The 17158-nt window shown below is 42.1% G+C and overlaps 1 long non-coding RNA gene across 1 annotated transcript; it reads right to left on the bottom strand.

Annotated features, from left to right (window-relative positions):
• Nucleotides 1–517: 517 nt before the first annotated feature.
• Nucleotides 518–15349, bottom strand: LOC112581612. Its single transcript, XR_003106218.3, has 3 exons — nt 15144–15349; nt 11950–12168; nt 518–2212 (listed from the first exon to the last, which is right to left on the bottom strand). It is a non-coding gene; the product is annotated as an uncharacterized LOC112581612 (long non-coding RNA).
• Between the last annotated feature and the right edge of the window lie 1809 nt (nt 15350–17158).

The following is a 17158-nucleotide window of genomic DNA, read 5'->3' as shown; positions in this document are numbered from 1 at the left end:
AACTCAGCTGTGCCTTACCTTGCTTCCTGAACTTCCAAGGTTAGGTAAGCCAATGAATTGCCTTTTTGTTTAAGCCAGTTTAGGCTAGGATTTTGTTACATGCCAATTAAGGTGACCTAACTTATCAGCCCTGGGATTTCTTTGGAAGGAATGATGCTAAAGCTGAAACTCCAGTACTTTGGCCACCTCATGCGAAGAGTTGACTCATTGGAAAAGACTCTGATGCTGGGAGGGATTGGGGGCAGGAGGAGAAGGGGACAACAGAGGATGAGATGGCTGGATGGCATCACTGACTTGATGGACGTGAGTCTGAGTGAACTCCGGGAGTTGGTGATGGACAGGGAGGCCTGGCGTGCTGTGATTCATGAGGTCGCAAAGAGTCGGACACGACTGAGCGACTGATCTGATCTGAATGATATAGAGCCTGGAGAAGGGAATGGCAACCCACTCCAGTATTCTTGCCTGGAAAATTCCATGGACAGAGGACTCTAGCGGGTTAGAGTCCATGGGGTTGCAAAGAGTCAGATACAACTGAGCGACAGAGCACACACACCCAATGATATAGATAGAGATTTGTATCAAAAACAAACAAAATAAAAAAATATCTAAGTCTAAAGGAGGCATCGGGCGTATGAGGAAAAGTTCTAGGATCACAGCTGAGAGACTGAGGCCCAGCACAAAAGCTGGTGGAACCTAGAAATTTCTACAAGTTGACTCACAGACTCAGGGTGCACCTTCAGGTAAAAATAATTAAGCAAACAAAACATCTGATTTCTTCTGTGTGGCCGCATATGTTTGACTAGGGAGTTTCAAGAGAGAGAAACTGGAAAACTATCAGAATCCAAGATGGTGGCTCTGGAAGGAAAGTGGAGCGGAGATCGGGAGTTCTCTTCAGGAAACTAGTTGAGGAGTCAGCCGTTTTACAATATCTGCTCTGCTGGGGAAAAGCAATGGGGTAGCTTGCTAAATGTTGAGCAAGGACGCTTGCAACAACTGCATTATTTAGGGCTTCTGTGACTTCAAATCAGAGGCTTTCCCAAACTTGGGAAGGTGCCTTTAGGGCCAAAAATAAAGGGGTGTGACTGCTAGCACACAAGCAGAAGGAACTCAGACAAATGAGGAATTGTAGTTTTATGAAATGGGGACTGTACAAAGCAGATGCATTAGGAATTTGGAACCAGGATAAGACAGTACATTGTTTGTTCAATTCCTGGTAGAAATCCTGCCCCCCAAATTATTTTTAATCATATATGGCAACTTCTTCACCAAAGAAGAGCTTTGATGCAATACTAGCATAAAAATCATGGCAAGTACAGCTCAGAAGAATTTTGGAACTCAGAAACTTCCCTCCCAAACCACAGTTCGTCCAGTGCCTGTTTCTGGCACGAATGGCCGACTCAGGGCTGATCAGGCAGCAGGGGCAAAAGATCAAAGTTTTCTTTACATCAGGAATTTTACATTAGGGCTCTAACATTCTTCTGATTCATGAGTTTTGGAGTATTTGGGACCATTTAACTCTGCTTCTACTGAGTAAACATTAGAAGCTATTTAAAAAGCAAGACAGAATTAACTCAGTCCAGTACACATTCAAATACCAAGGTCTAAGTCCCTTGGGCAAGACATTTGCCAACTACAGAAATCTAGCGCTCCATCTAGGAAGCCAAAGGAATCAGTCCACACCTTAGCCCCTTCTCATACCGTAAGACAGCTCATCTGGGTACCATGTGCTAAGCTATACTTATAGCAGAATAACATTTCCAGTACACTCAATCCTTGTTTTATATGGCAAATAGGAGAAGTGGTCTGGCTCTGTGATAAAAAAACTCAGTACCCAAAATTAAACAGATAGTTGAGAAAAAGGCAATAGATCAACTCTAGAATAGTGCCTAAGGCATAGCAAGGACTTAAAAAATATGAGTGAATGAGTAAAGCACAAACTAAGTGAATGAATAAAGGCACAAGCTAATGAATAAATGAATAACTGAACTACTAGACTGGTTGGTGTGCCGTTGAAAATAAAACGTGGGAGAGAACCACCTGGAGGATTTTGGGAACTGCAGCAGCATCACCGTTGGTCAAAAGGACACATATTCATGGCTCATCCACTTAGCACAAGATGAGGAGGGAAACACCGAAGGCGAATGAGATTAAAAGGTGTACTTACATGATTTCTGCTCCTACTGCTTGTCATCCACTTGAGAAAATAAATATGCTAAGGGAACAAATGACATTGCAAATTAATTCTTTTTGTGAAATAAGGGGTGCAGAGAGAAAATATCTTACAAACATTCATACAGGTTCCGGGGTTGAAAGTCAGAGAAGACATCACATAGAACATCAGTGTGGGTAGAACTTGAATCTGTGCAGAGAAGGAGCAAAGCTGGCCTGGCGGTCAATGTACAACGTGAATACAATCATGTGACATACTTGGAACCCGCATGACATCTAAATATCTCTGTCTATATATCTCTTGGTCTCTCTGCTCCTGGTTCCTACAATTCTCTTATCTAGATTTCGGCCCCTGGTTCTGTTTCCAGTCCCATTACTTTGCATTCTTCTGAGCCTCAGAAAGCAAGAATCATCCTTTTAAAAGATAAATCTTATCTGTTCTCTCATCTATTTAAACCCTACAGTAGTTCCTCACTGACCTTAAAACAAAGTCCCCACTCTGCCCTCCAGCTACACTGAACCTCTTTCACTTCCCAAGTGTGCTATGGTGTCTCACCTCTGGGCTTTAGACACGATTTTTCACTCACCAAGAAACCTTTTCCCTGGCTTTCACCTGGCTGACTCCTATTCACAGGATTTCAGCCTAGATAACACTTCCTCGGGAAGGAGTCCCTTGGCCCCAGACTGTCTCTTCTCTTTTCTCACAGCCCCCTGAGCTTTCTCTCATAGAGCTTGTCACACTGCATGATCACATTTATTGTTCCATTTTGCCACCAAATTATACGCTCTATGAGAAGAGGGACAAGGCCTGTCCATGTTGCACTTTGTTATCAATGCAAATGATAGTGTTTGACACTTGTTAGGTATTCAATGGGCTTCCCTGGTAGCTGAGGTGGTAAAGAATCTGCCTGCAATGTAGGAGACCCTAGTTCTATTCCTGGGTCAGGAAGATCCTCTGGAGAGGGGATAGGCTACCCACTCCAGTATTCTTGGGCTTTCCTGGTGGCTCAGATGGTAAAGAATCCACCTGTAATGGGGGAGACCTGGGTTTGATTCCTGGGTTGGGAAGATTCCCTGGAGGAAGGCATGGCCACCCACTCCAGTACTATTGCCTGGAGAATCCCCATGGACAGAGGAGCCTGGCAGGCTACAGTCCATGGGGGCGCAAAGAGTCAGACACAACTGAGCAACTAAGCACAGCACAGCACAGCACAGGTATTCCATAAAGTTTTGCTGAATGGATACATGGAGAGATGGATGGGTGAATGAATTTTTTTTACAAACAAGTTAGAAGGGGATTGAGGATATGGTGGACCTTTAACAATAAGCTTCTGAGTTTTACCTTGAAAGCAACTAATTATCAAATAATTTTGAGTACAAACTGTGACAAAGCAAGAGCTGATGAAATTGATATTCACAAGAAAAATATAGGTACAATTGATTATACAGGAAGGGGAGCTTTGAGAATAAAGGAAAAGAAGTCAATGATTTCATTTTACAAGAAGAAAGGGTTTAAGAGAAGGCAGCATGAAATCAAGGGTATAGTTGAAATGCTTCTTAGAGGAGGTACTAATATTTGGGGACTTTTAAGATTGAGCTCAACCCAAAGTTGATCCTCAGAACCAAAGATCATTCTCCCTCCATGCCACATTATAAACACCAGCACATGCCTTACCCAGGCACACACACACATAGAAAAAAGGAAAGGTGAAGTCTTGAAGACAGTTTGTAAATAACCCCTTCCACAGGGATGAGCCAGTTTCTCTGACTGGGGACAGAGAATGACAAAGATTCACAGCTGAGCAGAGGATATGGACACACTCAAGCCTGACTTCTCTCAGGTTGGAGCGCCAGCAAATACGCAAGCTGGTCCTCAACTTACCCAACCAATAGGGCTGAGCTGGTCCTTCTTCAAAGATTAAAAAAGAAGGAAAAAAAGAAGAAAATTAAAATGTTACCATTGTTCTATTATTCTGTGGGTGGTAAGTGCCATGTAGGCAGAGGAGGGACAAAAAGACCAGCCAGTTTGCAAATACTAGAAAGGTCACAACAGCCCGACCAGCTCATGAATGGTCTTAGAATACACAGCCAGGGTGATTCCTGAACCTCATTCTGTTTGGAGTCAAATGTTGTTTGGATTATAATATTAAACTAGGACTAACATGACCCACACTGTTAAGATTACTTAAAGAGTGGAAAATTGCATAACAGAATTTTTTTTTTTAGTCTTCTAGCCTGAGGGTCATAATTTGTAGGGAGCACTTAAATACTGACTATTTACTAACCGTTGACAGCTTTTTCAGTTCGGTACAAAATGGAAAAGAAGTCCCAGTGCCTCCTCTGGGAGTGATAAGTTAAGCAGGCAAAGAATCTAACATAATATAGACAAGGTGTGGCTGTAAAGTTATGACAGGGAATCTTTTCAACAAAAATATCAGAACTTACTGTTCAAGAGAGCCATTCTGCAAATCCCTTACTTTGGGGTATAGTACAATTAGTTCAGAGGTATGTCTATTGCTCAAACATTTTTGGAAGGCATCTTCAGACATTGCGACTCGGTGTGGTCTAATGAAAGAAGCGTAAATGTTGAATTCTGACCATTATCAGCTGCATGAGTGTAGTCAAGTTTCCTAAACTATCAACTCCTTAGATTTTTTTTTCTCCTGTGAAATGGAGATGAGCTCCTATACTACAGTTTTAAGAGGATCAATGAAATAATGCTAAAAGCACCAGTCTTAGCCTGCTGGCCATCAAAGGCAGCCATTCCCATGTCATCTAAGTTCAGTTTGCAATAAAATCAATCTTGTTAGGTAATCATGGAATTTTTTGACTAGCAGCACAATTACTCAGCTTGATTATTTTTACAGACATTCAACTTAGTTCCCATATTAGTTTCCTAGGGCTGATGTCACCAAGTACCATACACTGGGTGGCTTAAACAACAGAAATCCTCTCACAGTTCTGGAGGCTAAGTCCAAACCCAAGGTTTCAGCAGGGCCATGCTCTCTCTCTCTAAAGGCTCTTGAACAGGACCTTCCTTGCCTCCTCCTCTCTCTGATGGTCCCCATTACATCCTGATGCCCTTTGGCTTGTAGATGTAGCTCTCCAATCTCTGTGTTCATCATGACTTGGCATCTTCCCTGTGTTTATTTGTTTGTGTGCCTCGTCTCCTTTCCTTATACAAACTTCAGTTAGGACCTAAAGTTAGTCATTCAGTTGTGTCCAACTCTTCACAGTTCCATGGACTATAGCTAACCAGGCTCTTCTGTCTATGGAATTCTTCAGGCATGAGTACTGGAATGGGTTATCATTTCCAGGCAGATTCTTTACCCTTTGAGCCACCAGGGCAGACAGAACTTAGGGCCCACCCTAATTCACTATGACCTCTTTAATTATAATTGCAAATACCCTATTTCCACGAAAGATCACATTCTGAGATTCCATGTATATGTCAATTTTAAAGAGTTTACAAAGGTCTGTCTAGTCAAGGCTATGGTTTTTCCAGTGGTCATGTATGGATGTGAGAGTTGGACTATAAAGAAAGCTGAGCACCGAAGAATTGATGCTTTTGAACTGTGGTGTCAGAGAAGACTCTTGAGAGTCCCTTGGGCAGCAAGGAGATCCAACCAGTCCATCCTAAAGGAAATCAGTCCTGGGTGTTCATTGGTAGGACTGATGTTGAAGCTGAAACTCTAATACTTTGGCCACCTGATGTGAAGAGCTGACTCATTTGAAAAGACCCTGATGCTGGGCAAGAATTGACAGCAGAAGGAGAAGGGGACAACAGAGGATGAGATGGCTGGATGGCATCACCAACTCAATGGACATGGGTTTGGGTGAACTGTGGAAGTTGGTGATGGAGAGGGAGGTCTGGCCTACTGTGGTTCATGGGGTCACAAAGTGTCAGACACAACTGAGTGACTGAACGGAACTGAACTATTCAACCCACAGTGAAAGTGAAAGTGTTAGTCACTCAGTCATGTCCAACTCTTGGCAACCCCATGGACTGTAGTCTGCCAGGCTCCTCTATCCATGGAATTCTTCAGGCAAGAATTCTGTAGTAAGTAGCCATTCCCTTCTCCAGGGAATCGTCCCAACCCAGGGATCAAACCTGAATCCCCTGCATTGCGGGCTGATTCTTTACCATCTGAGCCACCAGGGAAGCCCATTCTGTGCCCAAAATCAAACTTTAAAAAAAAAAAAGTCAGAGTTTAACATTCTTGAGGACTTTCAAAACAATCCAGTGCAAGGTTTTACAAAAGTTAGCAAAGAAAAAGAGTTCCAGAGATGTTTCAGACAGTGGAAGCTGGCAACTTTATTGAAAAACATGGCATGGCCACCATTGTGATTAATTTAAGGCCATCATGTCTGACTCTGAGTATATATGTCATGATATAAACTTTAGTTAGACCACTCTTTTGTCCCTTCATGAATGTGGAATGGAGAGTGTACTCATGCTTGTCTATGCTTACCAACTGACATTCATTTCAAAAGGGCTTAAAACTCAACACTCAGAAAACGAAGATCATGGCATCTGGTCCCATCACTTCATGGGAAATAGATGGGGAAACAGTGGAAACAGTGTCAGACTTTATTTTTTGGGGCTCCCAAATCACTGCAGATGGTGACTGCAGCCGTGAAATTAAAAGACGCTTACTCCTTGGAAGGAAAGTTATGACCAACCTAGATAGCATTTTCAAAAGCAGAGACATTACTTTGCCAACAAAGGTCCGTCTGGTCAAGGCTATGGTTTTTACTGTGGTCATGTATGGATGTGAGAGTTGGACTGTGAAGAAAGCTGAGTGCTGAAGAATTGATGCTTTTGAACTGTGGTGTTGGAGAAGACTCTTGAGAGTCCCTTGGACTGCAAGGAGATCCAACCAGTCCATTCTGAAGGAGATCAGCCCTGGGATTTCTTTGGAAGGAATGATGCTAAAGCTGAAACTCCAGTACTTTGGCCACCTCATGCAAAGAGTTGACTCATTGGAAAAGACTCTGATGCTGGGAGGGATTGGAGGCAGGAGGAGAAGGGGACGACAGAGGATGAGATGGCTGGATGCCATCACTGACTCCATGGACATGAGTCTGGGTGAACTCCGGGAGTTGGTGATGGACAGGGAGGCCTGGTGTGCTGCGATTCATGGGGTCACAAAGAGTCGGAGACGACTGAGCGGCTGAAATGAACTGAACTGAACTGAGAGTTATTCACTCAAAAAGAATAAAATAATAATAAAAGAGGTGTCTTCTAAATTTGTCCTGGCCAGAAACATATCCAGGCTGAGTTACTCTCTTTCCCCTTCCTACCTCCAAGCTCTGTGTTACACCTTCTGCATTTGTAGAAATATCATATACTTCTCTAGATAGGCAGCCTTTATACATCTTTTGACACAAACAGAGAATTAAGGATATACTCCAGTCTCAGATGGAATTTCTTAATAAAAAAAGGCAGATTTTTGATGGAGACAGATGCCTAAAGAAAACCAAGTTTACTGCAGGGCTCTTGGAGAGAATCCTTCCTTGCCTCTTTCTCACTCTGATGGTCACTAATAATTCTAATGGCTCTTGGTTTGTAGACATAGCTCTCCAATCTCTGTGTTCATCATCACCTGGCATCTTCCATTCTGTATTAGTGAACTTTGACACCAGGCTTACACCTGAAAAACTGATCTAAAGGGAACTTAACCTGGGAAGCAAGGCATACATTTTGAAAACTCAGATGCCTACAAGAAGCATGGCAGCCTAGGGCTCTAAAGTCAACAACCTGCAAAGGCCAAGCAGACAGGCTCCACAAGTGAAGCAAAACTAATTCAGTTCACAGTGAACACACGGGAGACATCCTGTTGAAGGTAATCAGTGGTTTCCCTGCTCCAGCCCGTTGGTGTCCTGCTTCATTTGTAAGAGAAACCCAATATACAAAAGATTTAGATATAGCATACCAGTTTTTAATTAGGATATTGCAATATAATTGCCAAATAATAAATTGCACATATTTAAAAAGTACAACTTAAGAAATGTCAGATGAATGGATAAAAAAAGCAAGGCATGTACATGCAATGGAACATTACTCCAGGCATAGAAAAAAAGAATGAAATACTGCCATTTGCAACAATGTGGATGGACCTGGAGAGTATTATGCTTTAAGTGAACTAAGTCAGACAGAGAAAGACAAATACACTAGATTTTCTCTTATATGTGGAATCTAAAAAATAAAACAAATGAATGCCTATAATAAAATAGAAACAGACTCACATAACTATAGAGAACAGACTAGTTGTTATGGTGGTGTGGCGGGGGTGGCGGGAGGAGAGAAGCTAGGGATTAAGAGATACAAAATACTCTGTGTAAAATAGATAAGCAACAAGGTATATTGTTGTACAGCACAGGGAAATAGAGCCATTATTTTGCAATAACTTTAAATGGAGTATTATTAAGTCGATAAGTGGTGTCCGACTGTTTGCAACTCCATGGACTGCAGCACGCCTGGTCTCCCTATCTTTTACCATCTCCCAGAGTTTGCTCAAACTCACATCCATTGAGTTGGTGATGCCATCCAACCATCTCATTCTCTGTTGCCCTTCCTCCTCCTGCCCCCAGTCTCTCCCAGCATCAGGGTCTTTTCCAATGAGTTGGCTCCTCACATCAGGTGGCCAAAGTATTGGAGCTTCAGCATAGTCCTTCCAATGAATATTTAGGGTTGATTTCCTTTAGAATTTACTGTTTTGAGCTCCCTGCAGTCCAAGGGATTCTCAAGAGTCTTCAGCACCACATTTTGAAATCATCAATTATTTGGCACTCAGCCTTCTTTATGGTCCAACTCACACATCCTTACATGATTACTAGAAAAGCCATAGTTTTAACCAGATGGACCTTTGTTGGCAAAGTGATATCTCTGCTTTTTAATATGCTGTCTAGGTTTGTCATAGCTTTTCTTCCAAAGAATAAGCATCTTTTAATTTCATTGCGGCAATCACTGTCTGCAGTGATTTTGGAGCCCAAGAAAATAAAATCTTCCACTATTTCCATTTTTCCCCATCTACTTGCCATGAAGTGATGGGACTGGATGCCATGATCTTAGTTTTTTGAATGTTGAGATTTAAGCCAGCTTTTTCACTCTCCTCTTTCATCCTCATCAAGAGGCTCTCTACCATTAGGGTGGTATCACCCTACCATTAGGGTGGTAGGCTTTCTACCATTAGGGTGGTACCATCTGCATATCTGAGGTTGTTGATATTTCTCCCAGGAATTTTGATTCCAGCTTATGATTCATCCAGCCTGGCATTTCACATGGTGTACTCTGCATATAACTTAAATAAGCAGGGTGACAATATATAACTTTGACATACTCCTTTCCCAATATTGAATTCATCCAATATTCATGTTGAATACCTGACATAATATTATAAATCAACTATACTTCCTAAAAATATAAATTAAATAAAAATAAAATGTGCAATTTATAAGCACATATATATATATGCTAAATATTTAACCTTTTACGAAACTACCAAACCGGTTCCAGAATGGCAGTTACCACTTTACATTCCTACCAGCAGTGTACAAGAGTTCCATTTCTCTGCATGCTTGCTAACACTCAATATGGCCAGTCTTTTTAATTTTAGCCATTTTAATAGTTGTATAGTGATATCTTCCTGGTGGCTCAAATGGTAAAGCTTCTGTCTGCAATACAGAAGACCTGGGTTCAATCCCTGGGTTGGGAAGATCCCCTGGAGAAGGTAATGGCAGCCCACTCTGGTACTCTTGCCTGGAAAATCCAATAGACAGAGGAGCCTGGTAGGCTACAGTCCATGGGGTCACAAAGAGTCAGACATGATTGAAGGACTTCACTATCACTTCACTAGTGATATCTCATTGTGGTTTTAATTTGCATTAATTAACATTCCCTTAAATATATTCCTTACTTCAGTTGAATATCATTTTATATGTTTATTTGCTATCTATAAATCTCATTTGCTTAAGTGTACATTTAAATCTTCTGCCCAATTTTATTGGGTTATTTATTTTCATATTATTGAGTTTTCAGAGTTCTTTCTATAAACTCTATACCTGTCCTTTATCAGATATGTGAGTTTCAACTCTTTTCCCCCAATCCATGACTCGTCTTTCATTCTCCTAACAGTATCTTCCAAAAAACACAAGTTTTTAATTTTTCTAGAGCCCAGCTTATTTTTTTTTTTCATGTGATCATGATTTTGGTGTTTTAGCTAGGAAATTTTTGCCTAACCCAAGATCATAGAGATGTTCTCCTATATTTTCTTTCTCCCATTTTAGAATGCTGGGAATAATTTTAAATTCTATGAAAATTTTCTTTAGGCCAAACAAACACATCTATGGACTCCATGTAATGTGTGAATCACCTGTTTATAATGTTATTTATAACATGATCCCTCAGATCCCAATTTTTATCTCAAATAAATATATTTTTAAGTCCTAAAATCCCAAATTTTATATCATGTGACGCTAATGAGTCCCTTGCTGAAAATTTTCACGACACATCATCTCTTAAAAGTAACTGTGAGAAGTCTCACTCGGGCTCATCTTTTCCTTACACAGAAGATCAAGGCTTTCTTTTTAAAAAGTTTTGAATGTGGGACTTCCCTGGCAGTCCAGTGGTTAAGACTCCACACTTGCAATGCAGGGGTTGCAGGTTCCATCCCTGGTCGGAAAACTAAGATCCCACATCATGCTCTGCGGTGCGGTCAAAAATAAATAAATAAAAAACCACATGGAGAGAAGTTTAAAAAAAAAAAAAGTGCTGGAAGTCTGAATTCTTTTATTGAGTAATGAGAAAAAGAGTAAATTATGACTTACTTCTTCTGAATTTAAATTTGCTTGGACTTCTGGTCGGATGAAAATGACCTTCACTAACACAGTGCATTAACAATCTACCACATCAGCCAACTATTACTGACCTTTAACTAATAAGAAAACTGGTGAGAAGGGTTAAAAGGGAAAGGGCAAAGCGAAACCAGACTTTTCTGTTTAAATTTTGCTTTCGGGTGATCAGGCTCAGTGCTAGTTGAGGCACCTTATTCTTCAGTGCTATCTCAGAACCCCCCCCAAAAAAATGATTTCAAAAGCACTTGACTAAATAAATGTCCTTTCTTTAACATGGGCGCTCCAGCTTAGTGTTTTTAATATACTGGAGAAGATAAACTTCTGGCCCTGGGCAGATGCTGAAAACGTTTTTGTGTAGTCAACAGAGAAAGTGTGTTCTTAGCCCCTCTGGCATTGTTCTGAAATCCACACGTGATGCAGGAAATTAGTTGTCTCATGTCCAAAGACTGTTCACGAGAACAGTTTTTTTTTTAATGTGTTCAGACACCACAAAGATGCAGGGTGCAGTTTAGAATGTGTGATGTGTCTTGTGAGGCTGGAGCTTAAGAATGTCACTGTGTGGATGGGCAGACCACAGGCGAGGGAGAGCAGGAAGCTAGCAGAGCCTTCTATTGGGAAAAAGCCTTGCTGGACCCTCTGAAACGATGACAGCATTAAACGTCAGGAAATCAAAAAGAGCAAAGACAACTATTGAGCCCCAGTGCTCTGTGCTGCTGCTAAGTCGCTTCAGTCGTGTCCGACTCTGTGCGACCCCATAGACGGCAGCGCACCAGGCTCCCCCGTCCCTGGGGTTCTCCAGGCAAGAACACTGGAGTGGGTTGCCATTTCCTTCTCCACCAGTGCTCTGTACGTGCATAAAATTTCTCTTCTATTAAAGCTGAGAGGCTGATTTGGACCAAAGACTGTAAAATTCACAAAACTTACTTTGGTGACTCTGCTACTCTGTTGATCATTTCGATAATGGTTCAAAAGCAGTCCTGAACTCCTGTAAAGAGCACTTTCAGAGGTGTGAAAGTTTTCCATTGCCCTTACAGGAGAATATTGCCTCTGAACCCTTTTCATCTCCTCTTCCAGGGCGTTTGCAGTATTCTCAAAGTGGTAGGCCAGTTTATGCTCCCTCTGAAGCCATTCCATGCTACTGTGCTTATTTAAAAAAAGAAAGAAAGAAAATTCAGAGGACCAGCAAGAGGTTAAATGTCTTGGAACTTCCAGTGTGTTAACAATTCAGACTCAAACACCCTGTGGAACCTCACATCCTCAATTTTGCCCCAGCTACCATGTACCCTGTATTTCAAGTACCTCCATATTTCTTTGTTTTTTTTTTTTTTTTTTCAGTATTTAGTACTTGTCCTCAATCAGTCCGTTACAGCCCAGAATGAAGCTTTAATCCAAGGTATGGAAGGTTTAAATAAATATGAACTGAGGAACAACTTTCCTAGCAAACTCCATTACAACAGAACTTGAAGAAATTATAAGATCTGTTATCTTAAGGGTTTCCTCCATATCCTCACAGAAAGGATGGTCAAAAGCAAGAGTTTTGGATGTTGTTTTTCTGAAGTGTGTGGAGAGATTATAGTTTGTCTAGGAGGAAATTTAACTATTTTATTTATTAGAAAACATATTGCCCTCGATGGACAAAGGTGGCCGTTTTATGTTAGTTTTCTTTATATTAGTCCCGGGTGACTTGGCCTGGTAAGGAAAGCACAAACTTTGGGATTTATGGCAAGTTTGCCACTGGATGTCTGTGTGGCCTTGAGCAATTGTTCTGACTTCTCTGAGACTCAGCATCGTCACATACAAAGAGGACTACTGGCATCCAGCCCAGATGGTTGGTATGAGGACTCAGGGATCTTCAAGAGCCAAGCAGGTACCCAGGCATTATGGCTGTTATGCTTCTGCTCTCAAAACACTGTCAATTCTATCGGAGCTGTTTTTTACATTTTATGACTGCATATTTCACCTCTGATTTCCCACAATACTCTTCAGGGAAAGGAAAGTGTCTTATCAGCTCATCTTTGCATCATTCATCTTACAGAGGCCCAGTGAAGAAGAAGCATTCATTAAATATTTTTGGAAGGAAGGAAAGAAAGAAGGAAGGGAAGAATGAGTTACTTAGAAGAGTGATTAAATGATTAAAAGCATTTACTCTGGAGTCAAATTGGATTTCAAATCTGAACACTGCAACTCACCAGCTGCCTGATTTTGGGGCAGGTTATTCAACTTTCATCTGTAGAAAGAAGATAACAATATCTACCTCAAAGAGCTGTGATAAGGGTTACAAGATTAATTTTGCAGAGAGTTTAGCATAGTTTTCAACATGTGGGAAGCACTCGGTGACTGTTACTCTCATTATTATTATGCAGTTTACTGGAACTTCTCTTAAATCTGATAGACGCTTTGCAAATGATTGGGTAACAGTTGCGTTGGTCCTTGCTGAAAACAGGAATGGGAATCCTATGATCACTAGAAACAAGTTGTAAACAATCAATGCTCTCCTGGAACTGCACACCAGAGAAGATGGGCTGCCACCGTCACCAACAAGCCTGACCCTGTTGGCAGTGTGGAATTTTAACCAGTTCAGACAGTGTTTATCTGAACAGCGCTTGTGCAGTGTTCTGAACATTTGAACAGTGCTTATCTGTAAGTTCAAGGCACAGGGCTGAGGGTTCTGAAGCTTTCATATATAAATTGCACTCTGCCCTCCAGGAGCTGGTAAGTCATAAATCACTCTAAGAAAAAGCAGACGGTGATCAAGCGTTCCAGTCCATGGGCAGACCACAGTCTGGACCCAAAGGGTGAGGAGAGGTGACCTGCTAATTGGGGGAAAATGGGTTCTGGGTTCAAATCGCTGTCTCACTGTTTTCTGGCTGGGAAAAACTTTATCTACTCATATGCAAAGTGAGAGCGCTTGGAGTAACCAACCACTTTATGGAATGGTGGGAACATTAGATGAGATCATGCTTGCAGCTGGACATAACATCTGGTCAGTGCTCAATAAATGGTAGCCATTATTATTGTTGTGGCTGGTTTTATTACCTAGCTAGTATTATTTTAATTGGATAATAATAATATTGTTATAGGTATTAATGCACAAGATAATAACACTGCTGCTGCTAAGTCGCTTCAGTCGTGTCCGACTCTGTGCGACCCCATAGACGGTGGCCCACCAGGCTCCCCTGTCCCTGGGATTCTCCAGGCAAGAACACTGGAGTGGGTTGCCATTTCCTTCTCCAATGCATGAAAGTGAAAAGTGAAAGTGAAGTCGCTCAGTCATGTCTGACTCTTAGCGACCCCATGGACTGCAGCCTACCGGGCTTCTCTGTCCTTGGGATTTTCCAGGCAAGAGTACTGGAGTGGGGTGCCATTGCCTTCTCCAATAATAACACTACTAGCATATTAAAACTAGCAGGAATGCATGTGTGCTAAGTCTCTTCAGTCGTGTCTGACTCTTTGTCACCCGATGGACTATAGCTCATCAGGTTCCTCTGTCCAAGGGATTCTCCAGGCAAGGATACTGAAGTGGGTTGTCATGCCCTCCTCCAGGGGATGTTCCCAACTAAGGGATCGAACCCATGTCTCTTATGTCTAACCTACATTGGCAGGCAGATTCTTTACCACTAGTGCCAACTGGGAAGCCTCATCTTTATAAAACAGTAGCTAATATTATTATAATGTTAATCAGCATGATATTACTTCAAGCTGTATATGGGGGCTCAGATGGTAAAGAATCTGCCTGCCAATGCAGGAGACTTGGGTTCCATCCTTGGGTCAGGAAGATCCCCTGGAGAAAGGAATGGCTACACACTCCAGTATTCTTGCCTGGAAAACCCCATAAACAGAGGAGCCTGGTGGGCTACAGGTCATAGATAGCATCACAGAGTTGGACACGACTGAGCAACTAAGCTCTCTCTCTCTATATATATATATACACATACATATTGTATGTATAATGGTATAACTACATAAACTATAAAAAAAACTAACAATATAATAATAGTATTTGTAATGTGGTAAGTGCTTCATGGAGACTCTGTCATTCAGCTCAGTTTTGAAAAATGGATATATTTAAGCAATACTTGGCTGTTTCATTACATCTAAGTAATGAAAGGTGTTCTTACCTGATGCCTTTCCGTTTCTAATGGGTTCTAGGTTTTCTCTACTGTGATGTGAAGGACCACTTGCAGAAGTTTCTTGCCTGGAGAATCCCAGGGATGGAGGAGCCTCCTGGTGGGCTGCCATCTATGGGGTCGCACAGAGTTGGACATGACTGAAGGACTTAGCAGCAGCAGCAGCAGCAGCAGCAATGAGTATGAGGCCTGGAACCAAAAACTGTCAGGGGTGAAGAACAGAAAACAATGCCTGTTCAACACAAATTCCCCAGGTCACTGCTTTCCCATTTTTTCCTACCTTGCCTCACCCACCCTGACATCCCACAAAACAGCCAGGGCAGCGCTGATCAGAGCACTCCACACATTATAAACATTTGCTTCACAATTACTATATTATTAGTATTTATGTTGAAAACAAATTCCCCTTTGGGATTCCCATTCAACTCTATTGGCACCTGGTGGATCCTTTAATATTTAAGTTCCTCCATCTTCAAAGATCCACATCAGAGTCTTTCCTGAGGCTAACTGAAAGTTCTTGCACCTGGGAATTTCCCTTGTGGCAGGAAACCCTAAATGGGGAATGTTTCATGCAAAAAAGAAATGTTCAAGGGAGCAGATAAGGCAAAATGGAGGGGTGGGTGAGTCCTGAGGTCCAAAAACCACACAGAAAGATTTAAACTAGTCTGCCTCCACCCCCTTTCCCCATTCCCATTAGAGGTTTATGAAACAAGTGTGTATGTGTGTGTATGTGTGTTTGTGTGTGCGCATGTGCATGTGGGTGTGCTTATACACATGTGCACATGCAAGAATTAGGAAGGGAGCCATAAATCAGAACTCAAATTTGCACGGACTTCCCAGAAAATATTTCATGATGTGTGTGTGTAAAATAAATCTAAGGCAGCCATTCTCAAACTTCAATGAGCAGAAGAACCACTGGGAGAAACAACGAAAATTTACATTTCCACCCCCCAGAGAACCTGGTTTAGGAGGTCCAGACTAGAGCTCTGGAATCTTTATTTTTAACAAGCGTCCCATGTCATTTCAGTGCAAATGGTCCTTGAACCACTCTGCAAAATGCTAGTCTAGGGTTTATATTTTTCTCTTTTTATATATATATTTTTTATCATATTCGTGGACGGGGGAGTAACTTTTAACTATTTTCCCCAATTTTCCCACTAAGCCTGAGTCCCATCATTGCCACGACTGGGGATTTTCCCCCTCATTTTTGGAAACTGTTTAGTCTCTGAAATCTAAAGTCCCTTTGTGTTGAATAAGGCTGCTACTACTAAGTCACTTCAGTCTTGTCCAACTCTGTGCGACCCCGTAGACGGCAGCCCACCAGGCTCTCCCGTCCCTGGGATTTTCCAGGCAAGAACACTGGAGTGGGTTGCCATTTCCTTCTCCAAGGCATGAAAGTGAAAAGTGAAAGTGAAGTCGCTTAGTCATGTCCGACTCTTCGCGACCCCATGGACTGCAGCCTACCAGGCTCCTCCGTCCATGGGATTTTCTAGGCAAGAGCACTGGAGTGGGGTGCCATTGCCTTCTCTGGAATAAGGCTGGGGCAAGTGTAATAGAGACGACTTTACTCTGGATCTCAGTTAGACAAAGACAGAGAATATCAGAAAGGTTATTTCTTCAGAAGTTTTCCACCAAGAGCAGTTTAATCTAAGGGAAGTCAGCTAAACTGGGTCTCCTGCAAGCTACCCCTCCCTTGTGAACTTAAAAGTGAGGTGGTTAACTTATGCACAGAGCACATGGGCCACAGAAACACACCTACATGAGCCGGTGAGGCAGGGGTGGGGGGCTGCGGGGGGAGGGGGGAGGTGGAACCCAGGGCTTTGACCTGCTACATGTGAGCAGCCATGGGATGAACCCGAGGGACCCAGGACCCAGGCAGATAATGCAGGAGCCTGACCCCATCCTGTCCTGGGGTTCGCCTTTTCTTGGGTTCCCAGGGGACAGCCCAGGTGCCTATTGAAAAGGAAGGAAACTTGATAGCATGAATCACAATGTCTTTTGTGTCT

Source organism: Bubalus bubalis, chromosome 23 (assembly GCF_019923935.1).
Source record: "Bubalus bubalis isolate 160015118507 breed Murrah chromosome 23, NDDB_SH_1, whole genome shotgun sequence".
Classification (NCBI taxonomy): Eukaryota; Metazoa; Chordata; class Mammalia; order Artiodactyla; family Bovidae; genus Bubalus; species Bubalus bubalis.
This window is presented reverse-complemented; position numbering and strand designations above follow the sequence as displayed.